The following is a 23,024-nucleotide window of genomic DNA, read 5'->3' on the forward strand; positions in this document are numbered from 1 at the left end:
GAAATCCCAGCAGCATACTTCACAGACCTTGAGAAAACAATCTAAAAATTCATTTGGAACAAGAAGAGACCCAGAATAGCAAAAGCAATTCTAAGTAACAGAGACATGGCAGGGGGTATCACAACCCCCAACCTGCAACTATACTACAAAGCTACTGTGATAAAAACAGCATGATACTGGCAAAGATAGACCTGAGGACCAGTGGAACAAATTAAAGATGCAGAAACAACTCCAGGCACACTCAGCCACCTCATCTTCGACAAAGGAGCCAAACACCCTCACTGGAGGAAAGATAGCCTCTTTAATAAATGGTGCTAGAAAAATAGGGTTTCAACTTGCCAAAGACTAAAACTAGACCTATATCTCTCACCATGCACTAAGCTAAAATTGAAATGGATTAAAAATCTAAACCTTAAAACAGAAACACCAAACCGGCTGGAAGAGAGGCTAGGAAGAACTCTTGAAGACATTGGTGTAGGAAACGATTTCATGAACAAAACCTCAGTTGCCCATGAACTAGCAGAAACAATCAACAAGTGGGATCTCTTCTTACTAGAAAGCTTCTCCACAGCAAGAGAAACCACCAACAGTGTGAAGAGACAACTCACAATGTGGGAAAAAATTTTCACCAGCGGTCCCTCAGATGAAGTTCTATCTCAAATCTATAAAGAACTTTAAAAAATTAGACCTCCCAAATTTAAAGATCCAATCCAAAAATGGGCATCTGAAATGTACAGACATTTCTCAGACAAAGAAGTAGAAATAGCAAATAAACATATGAAAATATGTTCAACATCACTGGTCATTGGAAAGATGCAAATGAAAACAATGCTGAGATTCCACCTCACCCCAGAAAGAATGGCTGCTATGAAGAAATAAACCAATAATAAATGCTGGCGGGACTGTGGGGAAAGAGGAACACTGCTCCACTGCTGGTGGGAGTGTAGACTGGTGCAAGCACTGTGGAAATCAGTATTGAGATACCTCAAAGAACTAGGCCTGGAAGTCCCACTTGACCCAGCTATTCCCCTGCTGGGTGTCTTCCCCAAAGAATTAAAAGAATCATACCACACTGATATATGTGCACACATGTTCATAGCAGCACAGTTTGTAATAGCTAAAACTTGGAAACAGCCCAAATGCCCATCAACTGGAGACTGGATAAAGAAAATATGTTTTTGAATAAAATGTAGTACTACTCAGACATCAAAAATGAGAAATTAGAGACATTTATTGCTAAATGGATGCACATTGAGGCCATATTCTTAAGTGAAATACATAGGACACACATGTGTAAATACTGAATAGTTTCTCCAGTGTGAAAAACTGAAAGTGTAAACAAGGACTAAAAGGTATAATAGATAATGTGAAATAGGAAGAAAAAGGGCAAATGGGAAGGGGAAGTGGGAGGGGTAGGGGAAAGGAAAGAAGGGAATGGAATTAATATGAGAAAATGAAAAAATGGAAACAAAGTCTTTGTAAATAGGGAGGGATGGAGGGGTTGAAGGGAGAGCAGGGGAAGGGGAAAAAATAAGAACCACGAGAAATTATGTAAAGGTGCAAATTTCCAATGATGAATGTCATTCTATTGTATACCTAAAATGTACCAACAAAATAAAATTAAAAAAAAAAAAAAGATTTTTCTTTTCCCCCTCATGCTTTTTAAAATCTTGTTTTAAAGGATGATCTTGGCTCCAGAGGGTAAGTATGATATTGACATTAAGGGAGGAGCAGCTGTGAGACAGTCCTTGTGGGGAAGCCTCCTGAGATGGCTTGGCTTCTGGATCCCGTCCCCACTGCCATCCACAGCTGATGCCCACGGCTAATGCTGCCTGGGTTCTCAGGCTGTAAACCATCCTGCTTCTCTGGCTGACTCTCAGGCCAGACTCCTACTAGGCTTTGTGGGGTGGGGGAGGGGAGCTTGTGCTGCTCTCCCACTGAAACTTGGCAAAGCGGGGCCTGGAGACAGGGGCTGGCTGTCTGTCAGGTGCTTTCTCTGGCTAGACCTGCCTCATGCCCATTGCTCCTCTAATAGCCACTCATGTTGACTTCAGGCTCTGGGAGAATATTTCCTTGCTGGATTCTTTTTTTTTTTTTTTTGGTGGTACCAGCAAATCAAACTCAGGACCTGTGCTTGCACTTGTGGCACCACTGAGCTAAATCCCAGGCCCCCCTTGCTGGATTCTTGATGGGTCCTGTTCTGAGAGTCCCAGACCATTTGCACTCCTACCTCTGGGCCTGCACTTTCCAGCTGCCACCCTGACTTACCCTCTTGCGCTGCTTCCCAATGCTCTTGCTTTTCTGTCAGTCCAGCAAAGATTTCAAAAAAGAAAATTTCCTCTGTCTGGTTCGGGAAGGGAGGCAAACATAATTTTGTAATCTTTTGAATTTTTGAATTGTGTTATTAAATCTTAGTATTTTTGCTCTAGGTCTCTGCACTTGGACAGCAGCCAGACGATTTGGAAGGATTCCCTTAACTTTAGTAATACAGTAGAGTGTTCTGTTTTGTTTTGTTTTTTGGTACCGGGGATCAAACTCAGGTCCTTGCACTTGTGAGGCAGGCAGCGGAACCACTGAGCTAAATCCCGGGCCCTAGTAGAGTGTTTTTACATATTTGAGTCCTGTGCTGCAGCCAACCTGTGTTTCTTACTAGTTTCGTTCCTAGAAGACCACTTGGCACAATTTATCCTTTGCTAGGTCTCCTCATCCCATTCTCTTGAGATCAGTAGTGACATATGGAGACTTAATATTCACTTTTCTTCAGAACCTCATTTTTTACAGTTGTTGCTTGCAGGGTAAGTGGGAAGACATTAAGCGGGAAGTGACAGCTGTTTTTCTTCCAGCTATGGGCTGTCTGGAAGCCACAGTGATAAGCACTGGGTAAGGCATGGCTGCCTGTGCCTTTAGGGTGTGCTGTTCCAACTTCATGTCGCTTGCCCTTTTTCTCTGGGGGACCTCTTCAGTGGGGCCTCCAAGTTCAGGCCTGAAGAGCAGTACCAGGATCAGCTTCTGGGAGAGTCATCCTACAGCCACAGCTTAGCTCTGCAGCCTCTAGAGTCTTATTGATAGATATGTACATAGTTCAGCACCTAACAGAGAATAATTCCATTGGAATGAGTGGGAGTTTCCTTAGTATTTAAATTTGTATAAGTGGGACATGGTGGTGCATATCTGTAATATGTGCTACTTAGGAGGCCGGCCGAGGTAGGAAAATCACAAGTTCTAGGCCAGCCTGGGCAACTTATTGAGACCCTGACTTAAAAAAAAAAGGGTTGGGGATGTAGCTCAGTGGTACAGTTCATGCCTAGCATGCATGAGCCCATGTTTAATCCCCAGTATCTCAACAAGTAAACAAACCCAACCAAAAAACAAACAAACATTAAAAACAATAGGCATGGGGTGCATGTCTGTAATTCTAGCACTTTGGGAGGCTGAAGCAGGAGAACCACAAGTTTGTGCCCAGCCCAGGTACCTTATTGACTTAGTGAGACCCTGTCTTAAAATTGAAAATATAAAAAAGGGCTGAAGGCCCTGAGTCAATCCTCAGTGCTGCAAAAATAAACAAGCAAAAACACAAAGGTATATAATTGTACTATCTTTAGTATACTTAGTTGCTTTTCGTCTTTTCTGGGTGGACACTGACTCTACCATTCCAGGTGAGAAAGCAATAAACACTCAAAAGATGAAAAATAACAACTTGGAAGAAGAAAACTCAGGAAAAGTTTGTTTCTGGGTAGAGGGATGATCACATGGGGTCTTTAATTCCCACCTGGTACAGGCTCCTGGTGAACTGACACAGAGAACAAGGCCCAAATTCACAAGTGACACACAAGACAGAAGCCTTGTGCCTGTGTGTGTCCTGGGAGCTGAGGCCAGTGTGCTCGGGAGGCTGGATACTGAGGAGCTGGAGTTGGGAGAAACAGCTTCGTACTGAGCCTCTTGGTGACTCCATGAGAGGTGGAAACTTTGCTGAGGAATGACTCACTTTCTCAGATTGCCCAGGGAAGATAAGCCAGCATGGCACAGTACCCCTTATCTTCCAGTGCAGCACTAACAGCTGTCCCCTTTATACTGCAGCCAATGAGACTGCAGAATTTCCATGAAAACATTAGTCAAATGTTAAAAACACTGAACGCTGAAAACACAATCCAGTGATCAGGGTTTAGTTATATATAAGGTGTGTGTTTAGCATTTGCAAGGCCATGAGTTTGATTCCCAGTATCCCCCTTCCCTCAAAAATTAAATCCATACCATGTGTGGTCATGCATGCCTATAATCCCAGCACTCTGGGAAGCTGAGACAGGAGGATCACGAGTTTGAGCCCCATCCATGCAACTTAGGGAGACTCTGTCTCAAAAACTGGGGTGGGGATGTAATTTAGTGTGAAGGCCCTGGGTTCAATCCCTAGGACTGCAAAATAAAAATTTTATTTATTTATTTTTGGTTTTTTGAGGCACAGTCTCCCTTTGTAGTTCAGGCTGGCCCTGAACTCACTATGTAGCCCAGGCTGGCCTCAAATTTACAGCGATCCTCCTGCCTCAACCTCCTGAGTGCTGGGATTACAGGCATGCACCACCACACCTGGCTAAAATAAAAATTTTAAAGAAGCAGTCTTTGGAGGCATAGCCTCAGTTTAATGTCATGTAAGCTACTTTCTTAACCCTGGTAAGATGCCTAACCCTGTCCAAACCTGAACTTTCCCTCTGTACAGGTGTGGACCTCCAGGAGATGTCATATGTGAAAATGGCTGGAAGCTTCATCTCAGTTTGCTCTCTGATCATTCATTAGTTGCATTTTCCTCATGGCCTTGCTATAGTGATTAAAGGCAGATTCCTGGGAAGTGTTCCGTACAGCACTTAGTTATCACCAAGTGGCAGGATGTCTCGTTCTTACAGTGCTCGGACAGCCATCCAATTTAGCCGGCATTTGGAAAGTGTCTAAAAGACAATCCCACTCCACTGCACAAAGAAAAGCTGAAAAACCATAAGCAAGGCCATCAAACAAGCAGCACCTTTCTTCAAGGCCGGGCCACTCTAGATTTCATTTGATGCTGGCCTGTGGATCAACCTCAGCTCTGTCTGCCAGCTTGCTCTTGAAGGCTTCTTTCTTTTGCAGAAAGTGGCTGAAAAAGTATGAACTCTTCAGTCCCCTGTTCCCTTGAGAGTAGAATAAATTCCTCAGATTTGATTGCCTGCTATACTTCCTTTCCAACATCCAGGCAGAGTCAGGGCCATGGTTATTATTTTTCCTTATGTAGCAAGTCTCAATGAACTATTGTTTGCTTTGCTTTGTTTTGCTTTCATAATAGTACTTTCTGGGGTGGGGATTTAGCTCAGTGGTTCCAGCGCCTGCCTCGCAAGCGCAAGGTCCCGAGTTCGATCCCGGGTACCAAAAAACAAACAACCATAATAGTACTTTCCTACTCTGTGTGTACTGCGGGACATATACACTAGGGTCAGAGAAGTGGTAAGTCTGTCCATAAAAGGGAGAAGCATAAAGAAATTGAAACAAACACTTAAAAAATGGAAGGAGGGATCAGAGATTGGGCTTTGTCACTGGATCCAAGAACCACTGCTTTCGTGCTTCCAAAGCCAGTTCCCAGACTGTCCCCATTTTTGTTAAGGGGCAGCTGCTGTGGGAGCTCGACAGCCAGAGTGGGAGGTCAGAGGGGAAGGATCTCTGGGCCCATGAGATGTCATCTTAGAGACAGAGCTGTGGGAAAGTGGGGGACAAACTCACAATGGGTACAGAATATTTGAAAGCAGCCCATCCTGTAAAAGTTCTGTATTGATAGGGGCTGGGGATGAATCTCAGTGATAGAGCACTTGCCTAGCATGCACGAGACCCTGGGTTCCATCCTCAGCAGCACAAAAATATATAAAAACCAAAGTAATAAGTATATAAAGCAATAAGTATAAAGTAATTGATTGGATATGAAAAAAATCAATGAAATATTACACACACTTGATTGTTTTAGAGGAATCTGCACACACCCAGCAAGCTGCCGACTAAGCAGAGGTTGGGAGCAGGAGAATCGCCAGAAGTTCAAAGCCAGCATAGGGTACATAATGAGTTCAAGACCAGCCTGAGCTGTCTCCAAAAAAAATTCTCCCACTAATGCTTATTAACTGTATTACTATAAACAAGTCGAGTTTTCTTAGCTTTTAAATCTTATTTTATCTCATCTTTATTGGTCAAATATAAATAATAATAATTATATCATGGTGGTGTGAGATTAAATGATAATAGATGTAAAATATTTAAATGGTGCCCCACTTATGGCAAATCTCAAAAAGTGTGCCACTGTTACAATTATTTTTACTTGAACAGTGAGGGAAACACAAATGTTCAGCTCCTGATGCTGTGTCAAGCACACAGTAGGTGCTCAACAGGTATTAGTAGTGCGATGAATGAATGAGTCAGCTGACTAAATCAGTAAATGCATGAGTTTACCAAGCAAATGATGAGACAGGAAGAAAGGTGTTCTAGATGCTGGGCAAAGGACTACAAGTCTGATTGGTTGGTACATATGGGGCAGTTTCTTCCTGAGTTTGGTTTGCCTGAGTTTTCTGTCTTAAGTTCACCGCTGGCTGAAATGACCAAATCAAGTTCATGGATTTCAAAATTGAACTATTTCCTTCCCTGTTTTTACTGGTTCTTCTTTTCAGAGTCACTAAAAGCATTCAAGGAAGGCAGTCCTGAAGGGGATGGTGTAGAGAGAATAGGCTGGCAGATTTGCCAATAAAAAATACAAGACCCCTGGTTAAATTTGAATTGCAGATAAATAATGATTTCAGACACAAAAGAGTTGCTTTGAGATCTGTGCCATGCATACATAGCCTGTGGCCCACCAGCATTTTCCTAAAAGGACAAATTGGCCCTTGATGTGACCCATCCTCCACTACCCCTCTTTTGATTTCCTTTGGGGGACCACAAAAGATTTTTTTCTCTGGCTCAATTTTAATATGATAATTAAAAATCCCTCACAGGAAATGGCCTAGGAGTGCTGCAGGTCCATCCTATACTTTTTTTCCAAAACACCATCCTCATCCCACCCAGTCAGATATTCTTCACACTGCACCGGATTCCAATTCATGCTCCGTACTTGGTATGCGCTACCTCATGTGGAAATTAATCTTTCATTTTTATAGGCCTTGTATTTAACTTAATGTTTTTGTATCTTCCAGGCCCATCACACAGTAAGAATTCGAAAGTATTTTTATATGACAGTTCTGATGAAGAAAAGATTGGCATCCCCAATGAGTATTGCAGCTACAGGGAGCTGTGTTGCCTAACGCAGTTCACCTGTGGCTGAGTTTCAGTTTCCCCCTCTGTATTGTATATTTATTTATCTTGGGTCAGGTTATTCACATTTATTCTGTGTAAAATGGGAACAATGATATCTCAGGATTGTTATTGGGATTAAATTTATTAACTTTAGGGTGATTAGAATCTGAGAAATAATTTCGACTGGAAGTTATGGTTATATTGATGATAGTTTGTTATAGTTTCTTTTAAAAAATAGTATTTACACACAATGGAGTACTATCTGCCATAAAGAAGGATAAGCTTGAGTCATCTGTAGAAAAATGGATCCACCTTGAGATCATAATGTTAAGTGAAATAAATCAGACACACTTAAATATCACACAGTTTCTCTTACATTAGAAGTACCAAATATAAAGAGCAAAATAAAAGATAGATAACAGGAAGTAGAGAGATAGATCTTTCTCAAATGGAAAGGGATCAAGAGATGGGGGAAGGAAAAGGGATGAAAAAAGAATTAAGATATGTTATGCACGTGTCAGGTCCCCACAGGGAATGTGATCATCATGTACTGCAAACAGGCACTAATAAAAATAAAAACAAAGGGCTGGGGATTTAGCTCAGTGGTTTTGCTGCCTACTGCACAAGCGCAAGGACCCGAGTTCGCTGCCCGGTACCAAAAAATAAAAATAAAAACAAAAAACTTCAGGGCCAGGAATGTAGCTTAGCAGTGAGCTCCTGCCTAGCAAGCACAAGGCCCTGAATTCAGTTTCTGGTCCAAAAAAACCAAACAAACAAACCCCAAATTAGTATATGTTTGCAATATATAATGATTACATTCACCTTGAACTGGAACATACACATAGCACATGTGAATGATTTTTCCTCCCCCTCCCTCCCTACCCTCCAGTCTCTCCCCTCCCCAGATCCCTTTCCTATATTGATGACATTTAATAAGATTTAGGGTTCCATAAATACCCTGACTTCCATTTCATCTCAAACTCAACTGTAAGAAATAGAAATGCAATCTGCTCTACTATTTTAAATTAGCCATTTTATTGAGCTGATTCGTTTGTAGAAGACCAGCCCATGATAGAAGCCAGCCCCTCAGGCTTCGTCATGGCATTTAAGGAGTAACCCGTTGTTATAAGGTGTGAGCAACCTAGCAACACTGCCGAGTGAGGGACTCGGCTGTCCTGGCTTCCCCAGAGCCATCTCCGTTTTACAGCACTGAGGTTTTTAGTGATTGAAGTTAGCTTGGGGAAGAATTCCAGAGAGGGGAAAGCAAATATTTATGTCAGGAGGTGAAGGGAGAAGAATAAGCCAGAGGGGGCGGAAGAGATGGCAGGATGATAATCGAAAGATAATGGGGGTGAGTGAGGGGCAGCAGTGTGGTCCTGGGAGAGCAGGGTACCCAGGCCTCTGAGCAAGGCCCTGGTGACACCTTGTCTTGAAGGAAGATCTGTGGAGCACAGGTTTCAAGATATGTGGGCCATGAAGCATGGAGTGATAGGGAATGGCACTATGGAGTAAGGCCACTGAGGGATGACTTCATTTTCTTCCCTGATGGGATCTTGTCTTCAAGCCTCCTGAATAGCAAATAGAAGAAGTAAGTTTGCTGACAAGCATCTGTGTGCAGGACCACTAGACAGAATTTTTATCATGCAGAAATGGCTCCAGATGATGAGTTGAAAGACTGCCAGGAATCTCTGGAATCTAATTAAATCTCAGTGCAATGCATGAAGCTTTCATTTTAGAGTAGAGTCGAGGTAAAAAGCTCATTTCAAAGGGGTTGTATTGATTTCTTCCCCTTAACAGACATTCACTTTTCAGGAGGCTGAAAGTCTGTGACTTAGTGGACTAAGGATAGGATTTGAGGACAGATTTTCTCATTAGACACCTAGCTCTACCATTTACTAGAGATTTTTGGGGGTTATCACTTTAATCCCTCAGAGCCCCTGTAATCTCATCTGAAAAATGGATATAATCATCCACATCCCATAGGTAGTAAGAATTAAACCAAATTTTAAAGCAACAAATCCCTGGCCTTAGGTGACCCTCAACATTTAAACATCCCTTTTCTTTCCTCTTCTCTCTCTTATTCCAATCTCCCTCCAATCATTCTCCAACAGTTTCTGTTACTGTCCCATGTATGGGACTGAGAATAGCCTTTGCTAAACTTACAAACAGTGCAGGTGGCCTGAAGGAGGAGAGGGAGCTATTAGCCTGTTAGGGGAAGGTGTACAGAACAGAGAACCCACCAGGTGCCAAGACCACATAGCAGATGCGTTCAGAGGCTTTCTGGGAAGCTAGGGGGGCTGGAGTAGAGTAGCTCATGGGGGAGAAGGGAAACGAAGGTCAAGGGGATACAGAGGGGCAGACTGCTCCATCCTGAAGGGTCTCCAGGACCACTAAAACCCTTGAGCTTTGACTTGAAGTCGGTTGGGAGGCCACGAGGTAGTTTGGAGCTGGCTCTGGATGTTGTATCGAGGCTACTTTGTGGGGTGAGTGGGAAGAGGGGCACAGAGACAGCAGCTGAATCCCAAGCAGAATCCCACTGAGCAACCTGGGCAGGAGACCAGGATAGTCAGAGCAGTGCAGCACTGGTGTAAATAGAAGATTTGGGGAGCAAACCCAGAACCTTGCTCATCCCAGACAGGTGCTCTGCCACTGAGCCACATCCCCAGCCCTAGGGGCATATTTTGAAGTTGAGCAATTTAGGTTTTGCTGGGGGATCCAGTGTGTAATATAAGAGAAGCAGCTCAAAATGTTCGGTGTGAGAAGTGAGAAAGATAGTGCTATTTGCCATAAAGGGGCAGATCTGGAGGGAATAAGAGGCACTGACTTATCTAGCCTTGTAAAATCTGAGGTACCAAATAAACATCGAAAAAAGCAGAGAGTTAAGCCTAGAGTTCAGATGAGAACCAAATTGTCTTGAGACATGGGCCTGGAACGTTTGTTTGTTCACGACTAGGTGACGAGACACGGGCAATTGGTGCACACATGGAGGGGAAATGTAGCTGGCACAAGCCTAGTAGCCGGAAGGGACACAGGAGATGTGGCCAGAGAGCTCCACGTGGTGCGAAGAACAGGAAAGGAAAGTCCAGGGAGGTCTGACAGTGAGGGGGAGAAATCTCCGGGGAACAGGAGGGCGTGGGGGGCTGGGGATTGCAGATGACTGTAAGGAAACATAGTTCAAAAGGGTGGTGGGGGTGGAAGAACCCATCTTTGAAGACACAGCTGGGCATGGTGGAGCTGACTCCAGATGGTTGAACCTCTAGCACTGTACCATAGTCTCCTTTCTGACAGTTTCCCCAGACCCTATGGCCCTCCAGGAGGGAGGAGGGCCACCCTGATCTGCAAGTGACCTTTCCTTGATCTCGGGCGTCCTACTGGCAGCGCTGTTTGGTTACACCGTCACATTTTTGGTTTTATTTTTTTAAGGGGTAAGTGCTTCCTGTTTTAGATTTGGATGGGACAGTGTATGATGGACTTTGACTTTTGATGGGTCTGGGTCTGAATTTTGGTTCTTCTGTTTATAACTTTGTAACTGTGGACAGTTTACTTAATGTGGCTGGTCTTAGGTTTGTTATTGACAATCTACCCAATTACAAGACACTGCAGGTCCCCCTCCTAACAGATAGCAGGTGCAACAGGAGGAGTTGGCTCTCTCCCCTGTGTCGTCTTTCTCTTCCTTTGCCTTTGTGCTGAGCGTGCTTCTCCTGTTGTAGTCCTAGCTCCCAGCACTGCCAGGGCCTGGCATCTGCTCGGAAGCCTTTTAGGAATGGTGGAAATTATCAAGCTGGCTTCCAGATGAATAGTCCCTCTGACTGCTCACTTTGGGTTATGGTTTCTATCCAGATGTCCCCGAGAACCCCAGGCACTCATAGGTGGGGCTGTTTGAAGAGGATTTGACCACGGGAGTGCTATAGCTGACTCGATAGGAGGTGGGTCCTGATCAGAAGAGGTGGGACACCGAGGGTGTGACCTGGAAGGGTGTATCTCCCTTTCTGGTGCTCCTCTCTCTACCTCCTGCCCACCATGATGTGAGCAGCTTTCCCCCATTCAGGCCCTTCAGCCGCACCTTTTCGTGTTTAAGCCTGCTGAACATGGAATGAAACTTCCAAAATGTGAGCCAAAATAAACCTCTCTTCCTGTAATTTTTTGGTGTTGGGTATTGAGTCCCAACAACAAGGAAAGTGACCACATTAGGAAAGTATACCACATTGCACTTCTTCAAGTGTTTATAAAATGTTTCTAACTTTACCTTTTAAAATAATACTGTGAGGTATAGAAAAGAGGCTTCAGCATTTCTAATTTATGGAGGGAAATATAAAAGACTGAAATTCTTTGGGCATATATGAGATGACATTTTTCTAAATGCTTTTCATGGATTAATTCATTTAATCCTTGTAACAATCCTATGAAGTATTATTAACTTTATCACACAGGAAGGGAAACAGACACTGAGATCAAATATCTTGCCGAAGGTCACATAACTTCTAAGCTTGGGGCACTACTTGAACCCTGACGGTCTGGTGGGGAAGTTTAGCAAGCACATGGCCTAGGACAGAAGAAAAGTAAACACAGCTCTGTTTGGAGCTGAGTGAAGAACTCCTGCTGCCAGTTACTGCTCAGGTATCTTTTAGGCCTCTGGAATCTCAGGCAGCTTGTGTGGGTCATGGTGACTATTGTCTTTGACAGGAGGGGTGCCTTCCATACTTGTGTGATTTTGATTACCCTGATTGCTTCTACCTCAGCCACCCCTGAGAAATTCTTTTGCAGAGACAAAGAAGTCAGTCCTTCTGAAATGACAGCATGGATGGCCACACTTGTCATACTGTGTTTCATTTCTGCTTGTTGCAAGCCAAGTTCCAATATTAATATTAAAATCAATAGTACAAAACCATAAAATTTCTTGATATCATAAATCTAAAAATGTGGGGGAAACTTTGGGAAACATAGTTCGTGAGAATAAAATCACCCTCAGAATGATTGTCTGGCTCAGATGGACATTTCCTTAGGAAGCAAAAGAATATCTGGCCCTAACATTGATAGGTACCCATGAACTTAGAACAGAACTATCTAGTTTTTAATACTGTAGCCTTTTCCCTAAGTGCTATAGATTTTATAACAAAGATATTTTTGTGGGGAAAAGATGATCAAATGTCCAAAGTAGCAAATACTTTTCATTTTTCTACTTGCTGCTATTGATGATGTTTTGTGGTTTTTTTGGTACCAGAGATCAAACTCGGGATCTTGCGCTTGCAAGGCAGGAGCCGGAACCACTGAGCTAAATCCCTGGCTCTTGATTATGGTTTTTATTTACTTATTTTTGGTACCGGGCATCGAACTCGGGTCCTTGCGCTTGCGCAGCAGGCGACGAAACCACTGAGCTAAATCCCTGCACCTTGATTATGGTTTTTAACCACTAGAGTTTCTCTCAAGCCAGGAGTAGGGGAAACAAAACTCTGATTAATTTAATATATCATTAACTTTGATATAAATCTGATGAAAGAAGAGTTGTAAATTGCTAGCCAAAATGAGCTAGGATGTTTATGTGTATGCCTGTGTTAATTTAACTATTGTCCTACGAATCCTCTTCCTAATTTTTAACAACATACAGGTTACATATATATACATATATACCTGAAGTATATTACATATCCTTAAAGCAGAATTTCAGTCTAAAGATTGAAAATATGGCAATATAAACAAATTAGGGCAATTCAGAGGGTCTTTCTTAGGAACACAGAATAAATGGACTAAAATGCCTGAAATTATTTGAGGAATGGTATAAAATATGCTTAAATGCCTTTAAATTTAAGGAAAGTATCTTCCTTGGTCTTTGATCTGAATGGAGTAGAAAAGGGGCTTGAGGCAGCTTAGACTTTATTTCTTACTCATTCCATATGTCCATGGTGTGTCCATGGTGCAGCAGCTCATTTTATTACTCAGATCCCAGCTGACAGAGTGATCAGCATCTCAAACATTGTCAGTCACTATGCCATCAGAGAAGGAAACCCAAGAGGCGGAGGTGACACAGGTTTTTTCTGCTCAAAGCACACTGATCAAAAATGGTTTCATGGAAGACGCAAGCTTAATGAATGGAGGAAGAGCAAGTCTCCGAGCCCCAAAGACTAAGGACAGTTTTAGCATGCGTAAGGATTCTAGGCTGAAGAGTTGAGTATGGAGAGCAACCAGGGTTCCACCAAGCCTTCCAAGGCTGGTACATATACCCGGAATATGAGCCAGGCCCCATCAGTTATGCAGCATAACCAGCCAGGTGCCCAGTGGAGTGATTCTGAAGTTACATTTCTTAGCCATATCCTGTCCAACTGAGGGGTTAAGATCTCTACATTTTACTACTCCAACTTCCAGGACTACGAGGCCTACCAAGGAGACAAATACCACACCGTCCTGAACTCCTTGGGCTTCCTTAACCTGGGCATCAGTGAGAACAGGGTGTGTGTTGATCTGATGACTGAAAGGTTGTGTCAGAATGACGTTCACTACATCAAGGATCCCCTGCTGCAGTACCCCAACTGGAGAGGACATCTGTTCCTGCAGGCAGAAGTGGCCAAGTTCCTCACCTACTACTGTGGATCACCTAGGCACCTGAATCTGAGAAATGTGGTTCTTCTAAATAGCTGCTGTGCTGTCTTCTCTGCACTGGCCATGGTTCTGTGTGACCCAGGGGATGCCATTCTGGTCCCCACTCCCTTCCATAGTGGCTTCCTCTTTAGCTCCCAGATATATGCATAAGTTGAGCTGATTCCCATCCACGTGGACAGTGAGATCACTAATACAAACACCCAACCTTTCCAGCTCATGATGGGCAAACTAGAGCAAGCCCTGCTTGAAGCTAGGACTAGTAAAAAGGTCAAAGACCTCTTGCTAGCCAACCCTCAGAATCCTCTGGGCGATGTCAACATGAAGGAATCATTGAAAGAATACTTGAAATTTGCCAAAAGAAATGAACTACATGTGATCATAGATGATACATATGTGCTGTCTATGTTTGACGAAACCATCATATTCCACAGTGGTCTGAGCTTAGAAAGTTTGCCTGATCCCAACAGGAACCTTGTAATCTGGGGCAGTAAGGATTTTGGCATCACTGGCTTCCACTTTGGCATTCTGTATATCCACAACGATGATGTGGTCTGTGCTATGAGCCCCTTTGGCTACCCCCACAGTGTCTCTGGCATCACCCAGTACAAGCTAAGTTGCCTGCTTAGGGGCAGAGACTGGATCAACAGAGTGTACCTGCCCACCAATCACTCCCGGTTCCAGAAGGCTTATGTGTATGTCACCAAGAGGCTGTGTGAGTTGGAGGAGCAGTGTGAGTCCAAGATCACCTTTTGCAGTTATGGCTGTGGCCTTTATATCTGGATAAACTTGAAGAAGTTACTGGAACCATGTACATCTGAAGAAGAACTGGTCCTCCACTGCCGCTTCCTGGACCACAAGCTGATATTATCCCGGGACGAATCTTACATGTTCAAGGAACCTGGCTGGTTTTACCTCATGTTTGCAGAAAATTCCCAGCAACTAAGAGAAGCCATGGATAGGTTTGGTCAGGCGATAGAGGAGCAGAAGCAATACTGGATAGAGAGGATGCTGGAAGATGCAATGAGGTCATAGGCTGTCTGCCTTATCACGTGCTCAGGGTCCCTGGTATCAGCCTCTGATCCACAAAGCTGGGGTCTGAACTGGTGCTGCAACCACACAAGTGGACTCCTCTAGGGACCATAGCGCCTGACTCAGCCATCAACCTCTTTAAGCTGAGCATCTGTCATCTTTGGAAGCTTTGTGTCTTTTTAATATTTGCTAGCCATTGTGTATATAAAATAATGCTTTTATTGGGGTTGGAGTGGAGGACATAGAGGTGCCTGGAGGGGTCAAGGGAGCTCTCTGGGTCTCTTTTTAAATGACTTTATTTTTCTATTCAGTGTCTAATAAATTCTATATTTTCTTTAAAAAAAAATGGTTTCATGGCTCCACCCAACTGCAAGGGCTCCAGCCCAAGACTTAACAAAGGAGAACATTTCCTCCACAGCTAAGATAGAAAGCCAGGAATATTGTTGAATAGTATTAATAACACCACTGTCTCTGCTAGGTGCTTAGCATGCAACACCAAGACTGGTCTCTAGTCTTGGGCTTTTGGTATCCACTAGGGGCTTATGCCTCCAGTAGTGGGTATCAGTGCCATCATTCCCAGTGTTCTATGGTGACTTCCTATTCTCGTATCATGTACCCAGGGCATTGTTATCAAAGCATGTTTACTTCTTGCTTTTGCCTCTAAGAAGGTTAGTGCCCAGTTTGCCCTTTGCTACATGTTAGGGAGCCTTTATTGTTTGCAAAGAGTTGGTACCAAAAAAAGTTTGTCTAAGGGAATTTATTTTAAAACAGGAACCAAAGTATGATTTCAGATTATACAAAGTTGTATGCCAAAACAAATGACTGTGAAAATAAGTTTATTTAATGTTAACTTTTTAAAAAATTAAGCTACTGGTCTGGGGATGTAGTTCATTTGGAGAGTGTTTGTCTAGCATATCTAAGATCCCCAGCACCACAAAAATAAATAAATAAATAAAATAATTTAAGTTGCAATCACAGCCATGTGTTAATCTTCAGAATGCAGGATGACTGCAACCTGTCAAAACAGGTTGACTGTTTTCGTCCTACTTTCTTCATAAAAGTTGAAGATCAATCCATCCTTAGTTCTTTGTATTTTGCCTGTTCAAAAGATGTTCAAGTTAACCATGCCACTGATTTACATTTTATTTGCTTTGTGGATTAGTTGTTCACCACCCCACATCCATGCAGCTGGCAGGAGAGAGGAGCTAGTGCCGACTGTGTGAGCAGCCTTAGTTCCCAGCTGGTCTCTTCATTCCTGAATAGTTTTGAGTTAGACTCTGTCTCCTTCAAAAACTTTGTAACTATGGAGACACGATAATGAATACCCAGGCAGATAAAGAAAATTCCGCACGTGGAATGTATTTCTTGCAGTAAATCTCATCCTTGACTTGTATTTTATTACTGTTTTCCTTTTGTGCAGACTCCCTCCACGGTTTCCTTTATTCTTTTGAATATCTAAGGAATCACCTCAGATCTTGTGTAAGGTGAGTCAGAGTGTAATAAACAAATGGAAATAAATACTGACTACTCAACATTTTAATTACCCGCAAACTTGTTTTTTTCAGCACCAGCTACTTTAGGGAGGATGAATCTGGGAACTTTTTTCAAGACAGTGAGGAAGGTTGAGAAGGTTGAGGTGGCTGAGGTCGCTTCTGTGAAGCTTGACAGTTATCCTACCTTTGTGGTCAGTTCCTTCCTCCCAGGGAGCAGTAAATCAAGAACTTCTGGTGTGTCTCAGTTTTTCCTGGGCTGCAGCTCATTTGGGTGTTGCATAGGGTGTCACTGGGTGACTTCCTGCCTTCTCTCTCTAAAACAAAAACTTCCTTCCAAAGGAAAGACTGTCTCCTGTTTCATTTATAAATCAAGTTAACACTCATTCTTTAATTTTAAGAAAATAACCTCACTCCTCCTTCTAATAAATTTCTTCCCTTGGTCTCTACCATTGCCAGCACTGGCATTCTTGTGGTGGAATCACAGAAATGGATTAAACTTACTAAATGAAACCGTGCAATTTGTGGAGCACACCTCTATGGAGCCCTTGCTGCATGGAGGAGGCTTCTGTGTGTTCATTCACATGCTCCTCACACTGCCTCTGTTTGGTGTCTTACTGATCTCATGCTTAGGGGAAAGAGATGGATGTTCAGAAAAGATGCATGTTTTGCTCAAGATCATCCAGTATGGAAAGGAGGATTCACACCACGTTGGTCTGACTCAGAGGTGTGTGGCTTTATACACCATGCTGTCTCCCCTTTTGCCTCCCACCTACACTGTAAAACTTAGGAAAACATAATGCATTTCCTGTCTAAAAAATAACCAAAGATAATGTATGTATCATTTTTAATACTAAATGGTATGTATATATTCCAATTTATATAAAACTATGGAATTTTCCCTGTTGGTCATCTTAATTGTGAGGGACATGCATTTCTGTGGATCAGGCACCATCTCATCAGAGTGCAGAATAGACAATAGTATCCATATTTTATAGACAAGAGGCTCCCCCAGGGCTCTGCAGATGAAAGGGACAGCCAGGATTACAGCACAGGATTCTTGACTTCCAGCCGACTGTTCTTTCTTCTCCATAACATACACCACTTAATGGGCCAGAAAAGGACTCTTTAGCAGTGTAAACCTAATGACTGAGGCCTGGGACAAGAGGCAGGGGGACAATGGGAAGAATTGCATCTGCACCCTTGTATCACACAGTGTAACTCATAGAAATGTTTCTCTGTTTTATTTTAAGGTCCAGCATTTAGTTCTGGATTCCCAGAAAATGCTGATTAAGTTAGCAGAACTTGAGAACTGGATATGGATTCTGGGAGGACCTTTATTGTATTTCATTGTCCCCATTGTATGTACAATTCAAACCAAGAATGAAGAGTGTGAATAATGAATAGAAAGCAACACTCAGATAGCTGTAAGACTCTATGTTATTTATTGTGTGTGTGTGTGTGTGCGCGCGCTGTTGGGATTGAACTCAGGACCCTATGCATGCTAAGCAAATGCTCAGCCACTGAGCTACACCCCAGCTCTTGAGAGATAATCTTAATTGTCTACTTGTATTTTTATACTTCTATATCTCATGTATTGCTTTAAATCAATTATTGCACATATCAGAGAGCAAATTTCTCTTCAAATCACCAAGTGCACAAAACAGCAAACTTAACCATGAGTTACTGAATACCTGCCCCACCCCCTTCTACCTTGTCACCATGCAGGAGCACAAGTAGTCAGGAAAGGAAAATAAATCAGTCCAGAGTGTTGCTCCCACATGCCCCTGAAAGTCACTTGTGAATGCCCTTGACAAGATGAGCATGACCTGAATTAAACTCCAGACAGAGCTGTTCGTAAGTGGAAAGCCTTGGTGCTCAGTACTGAGAGCAGGGCCAGCTGGGAATTCCATGGAACCTGTGAGCCTAAATAGATAATAGGCTCAGAGTAGTAGGGTCCCTGCAAGGGAAAGATCAGGTTGAAGAGGTGTGGGTTGTCAGGTTCCTCAGCAGGGGAAGGATTAGGTGAACAGATGAAGAAGTGTCAGTTGGGGACAAGGATCTGGGGGTTCTTTGATGCAGCAGGCTAGAAATCATGGGCTTTGAAGTAGGGTGTGGAATTTTGCTCCCAGTATTCTTGTTTGACCAGCTAGCTGTGTAGCCCTGAGCAAGCCACTTTACTCCTCAGAATCTTAGTATTCTCATCTCTAAAGTGTCGATTTTAAGCTCCCAGAGCCCTTGTGATGACAGAGATGGTAACAAGGCTTTATTCATTCACACCGTTGCTACTGAGCACCCACGGCTGTGCAGTCCATGCTGTTCTAGGCACCGAGGACCTAGCAGTGAGGGAGACAGACACAAGTTCCTGCCCTCATGAAGCTGACATACCAGGGGAGACAGACACTAAGCAAGATGCATAAGTAAAAACTACAGGCCATGAAGTAAGAGCTGAAGAAAAAATAAGATTGGGAAGTGTAGTGGATTAACTAATGGTCAACCTAGAGCACCCAGCTGAGCTGAGTCAGCGTGATTCTGGGCGTGGAAGAGCCACCTGAGAGTTGTTGCTAACGGCATAAGAGGAGAAATGGTGGGGAAGGTCGGTTGCTACTGATTTTCCTGCAGAAGCTTGCTGCGGCTGGTTTTCCTGGTACAAACTCAGCTGTTTTCATTGTCAGAGGAGCCCGGGTCCCTGCTGTCCCCAGGGATGGCTGCTGTTCTCTTCAGGGGATCTCTGGTCTTCACCTTGTGTGTTGTTTCCTGGCTCCAGTTCAGATCCCTCAGCCCAGTGGTACAGATCCTTCACTCCGCTGGCACAGACTTTCTAGCTTCCACCACTGGACCTTGGGCCTTCCTGGTGCAGATCCTTCATACAGACTTGCATGAAACATTGCCTTGGGCTCTAGGCCTTTAGCTGGACTTCTGTGGGACATTGCCGTGGGATCTAGGCCCTCGGCTGAATTCATCAGGTCTCTAGCGTGTGGGCAGATATCTTGCACTCCTCTGCATTTGACTTTCTGGGAAAATGTTAGAAAATAATCCTATAAATTATGTGTCCTGTATTAAATCTATTTCCTTGAAAACCCTGACTACAACAGGAAGGAAGATAAATAGTATTAGGGGAGGTTGACATTTTACTTTTTTTTTTTTTGGTACCGGGGATCAAACTCGGGACCTTGCACTTGTGAGGCAGGCACCGGAACCACTGAGCTAAATCCCCAGCCCTGAGATTGACATTTTAGAGGAGGAGGAGGATTGGGCTATGGCTCAGTGGTGGAGTACTTGCCTAGCTCACATGAGGCCATGACTTTAATAACCTAGCAGTGTGGGGTGGGGGGAAGAGAGGGGTAGCTCAGGTAAGGTATCTCCCAGCCTCTCTCTATTTGAATTTGTGTAAAGACCTGGGTGGGTTTAATAAAGAATTCTGGGCTGTGGGAGCAATAAAAGTGAGTAAGTGTGGGGCTGAGCAGTGCAAGGTGGAGAGATTGAGGGGTCACATCCAGCAGGTCCCGAGACACCCAGGGAGGACTGGTGCCTATCAAGTGCCTGCTCCAAGCATGACTGGCAGGGTCAGGAAAGGGCAGTGGCCTGGTTTAATCATGCTAGGTAGCTGCTAATGATATGCTGAGGATCGAGGTGATGCCACAGCTAGTGGCAGGCCTGGAGGAGTTGAGGGACAGGGCTGGCAGAGGTGGAGCATACATCCAGTCCCAAGAGGTAGCTTCATTCTTCCTCTTTCTTCAGGATTAGAAGGATGAGAGAGAGGGCAAGAGACAGGCCTGGCATCTTGCTCTTCAAGCACCACATCCAGTTGCTGCCACGGGCACACACCACACTCCTTGACACCTCTGTCTTAAGGTACTCTTATCACAGATATATAACACCCAAGACTATGTTTATTTCTTTAGAGTCAGTTTCTCCAGTATGTGTCCAATAAATTACCTCTGATGTACAGGCATGATGGCAGGTGCTAAATATTACCAAAGTACAAAATACGATGAACAACTCACATGCCAGAAAAAGGATGATTGGTCCTCAAAACAAAACCAACTTGTCCCTGGGAGTGTAGGTAAACATAGGATCCGAAGTGGGGAGAGCATGCTTGAGTTGCAGGATCCAATGTGTGTACATACTCCTGCTTAGTTTGTTAGCTTAGGGTCATTTACCTAGTGACAGTCACATTCTTGGAATAAGTAAATTCTGTGCAGGTGAAATTGAACAAACAGTGCCAATGACCTCTCAAGTATTGGTCCAAAGATTTAAAATAATAAGCTTCATTTTTCACTGAATCCTGTTGACAGGCAGCATCAGCAGGGCAGGGAATTAGAAGGAGTATAATTCTCTTCGATGAATAGTTCAAGAAGATCATTGTTAAATATTTTGTAAATATACTTTTTAAAGCAAAGTCATAACATTGATTTTAGATAAACTGTGTGAATAATCAACATAAACTTAGGATTTTGGCATGGTATTAGCTTCAGGATAGCACCTTGGTTCACGAACTCAGTTCTCTCCACAATTCTGATTGCAAACCGACCTGGACAAGAACTGAATCAGATTTCCCTATAAGGTCAACATTGAAGGTAACCATTGAATTTGATTCAGTTCTTGCTCTGGATGAATCTTAGCACTAAGGGACTTCCTAGGATTGCTCTTGTTCACTGGAAATTGCCTGACCTCCCAGGGAGAGTTGTTGATATGGATCAATAAATGTGCCCTTTCAAAGAGAAAGTATCCAGCCTTGTTTTTTAATCACTATAGTTTCTCTGACATGCCTAAGAATATGCATGCTTTTTAAAAAAAATAAAAAGCATTGAAATATACTAAAATAATTAGAATATAAACTTCTGGGAAAGAAGAGAATACAGTCTGTTCCCTTCATGACTTTTTCCCAGGCCTAGAGCAATACCTACAAATGCTTGTGGAATGAGTGGAAGAATGGATATTTTCTGGAGTTTCTAGGCTTAGTAGTTTAAAATCTAAAAGAGGAGATAAAAGATGATCAGAAGTACCAGTGGCAAAGCCTGGGAGGAAGGCTTGGTTCAAGATTGGTAGAAACCAGAGGGGAGAGGGAGAGAGACAGGGAGGCAAAGAGAGATGGATTCTGACTGGGCTGATGAGGAGAACTTTCATAACAAAAGGGAAAAGGAAGAAAAAGAAGAAGAAGAAGAACAGCAACAACAATAACAACAACAACAACAAGAACAACAATATATATATATAAACATATACTGTGCAAAAGATCAGTGTTGGAGAAAATGTCTAAAAATCATCAGTGGTGCCGTGCTTGCTTCACAGCACAAGGTCCTGATTTTGATCCCCAGTACTGGGGGGGGAAATAAAAATAAAAATCATCTCCAGTGATAATTGAAACCCTGAGATAGCGTGAATCACTGAGAGACAGTATGGAGAAATTTGAGAATTAAAATGTGGAGAAGCTGAGTATGGTGGTGCACATCTGTAGTCCCAGCACTCTAGGATGCTGAGGCAGAGAGACTGAAGTTTGAGCCCAGCCTGGGCAACTTAGGAACTCAGCAGGACCTTCTCTCTCAAAAATAAAAAGGGCCTTTAAAGCAGAAAATAAATACATGAAAAAATGTTCAACTTCACTGGTTATTCGAGAGATGCAGATGAAAACAACACAGATTCCACCTCACCCCAGAAAGAATGGCTGCTATAAAGAAAATATCCAATAACAAATGCTGGCGGGGGTGGGAGGAGAAAGGAACCCTTCTCCATTTGTTGGTGGGAGTGCAGACTGGTGCAACCACTGTGGAAATCAGTATGGAGATACCTCAAAGAACTAGGCTTATGGGTCCCATTTGACCCAGCTATTCCCCTCCTGGGTATCTTCCCAAATGAATTAAAAGAATCATACCACAGAAATATATGTGCACCCATGTTTATAGCCGCACAGTTTGTAATAGTGAAAGCTTGGAAACAGCCCAAGTGCCCATTAACTGGAGACTTGATAAAGAAGATGTGGGTTTTTTATAAAATGGAGTACTACTCAGACATAAAGAATGAGAAACTAGAGACATTGATAGCTAAATGGATGCATACTGAGGCCATCCTCTTAAGTGAAATAAATAGGACACACATGTGTAAATACCAAATAGTTTTTCTAGTGTGAGAAACTGATAGTGTAATTAAGGATACACACAGATGAAATGGCCTAATAACATATTTCTCGGATTGTATTTGCATCGCGTGTCATATGACTATATCAAAATTTCAATTAGGGAGAAGCTTGGCTTATGTGGAGTCTGCTAGCTAACTGGAGTTTTTTTCCAGACCACTATTTGTTCAATGTTGGTTTTGGGGATCTTTCTGAAACAAACTACATTGTCTGGTGTCTTGTTGGTGCTTGAGATGCTTTTTTAAGTTATATGGAAAAATGTTTAAGTGCTTTTCAGTTTTGTTTTGGTTGAGTTCTACTGTATTTGAATATTATTGTAGTTTTTGCCCCTTGCATTGTTCTTCTTTGAATGGTTTTAACTTTTGTATGTGTGTGTGATAATAAAGTTATTTTAAATTAAAAAAGAAATAAATTTAAAAGGCCAGGAATATAGCTCAGTATGAAGGCCCTGGGTTCAAGCCCCACACCAAAAAAAGAAAAGAAAGGGA

The 23,024-nt window shown here is 43.0% G+C and overlaps 1 protein-coding gene and 1 pseudogene across 3 annotated transcripts in view; both read left to right on the top strand.

The window, feature by feature from the left end:
* Positions 1–23,024, top strand: part of Shroom3 (shroom family member 3) — a 338,993-nt gene that overhangs the window by 101,441 nt on the left and 214,528 nt on the right. The gene's annotated exons all lie outside the window — the stretch shown is intronic.
* Positions 12,152–22,943, top strand: LOC147827140 (putative inactive 1-aminocyclopropane-1-carboxylate synthase-like protein 2 pseudogene; annotated as a pseudogene).

This window comes from Heterocephalus glaber, unplaced genomic scaffold, assembly GCF_053883595.1.
Source record: "Heterocephalus glaber isolate CG9 unplaced genomic scaffold, H.glaber_assembly_v1.0 deba00001454, whole genome shotgun sequence".
NCBI lineage: Eukaryota > Metazoa > Chordata > Mammalia > Rodentia > Bathyergidae > Heterocephalus > Heterocephalus glaber.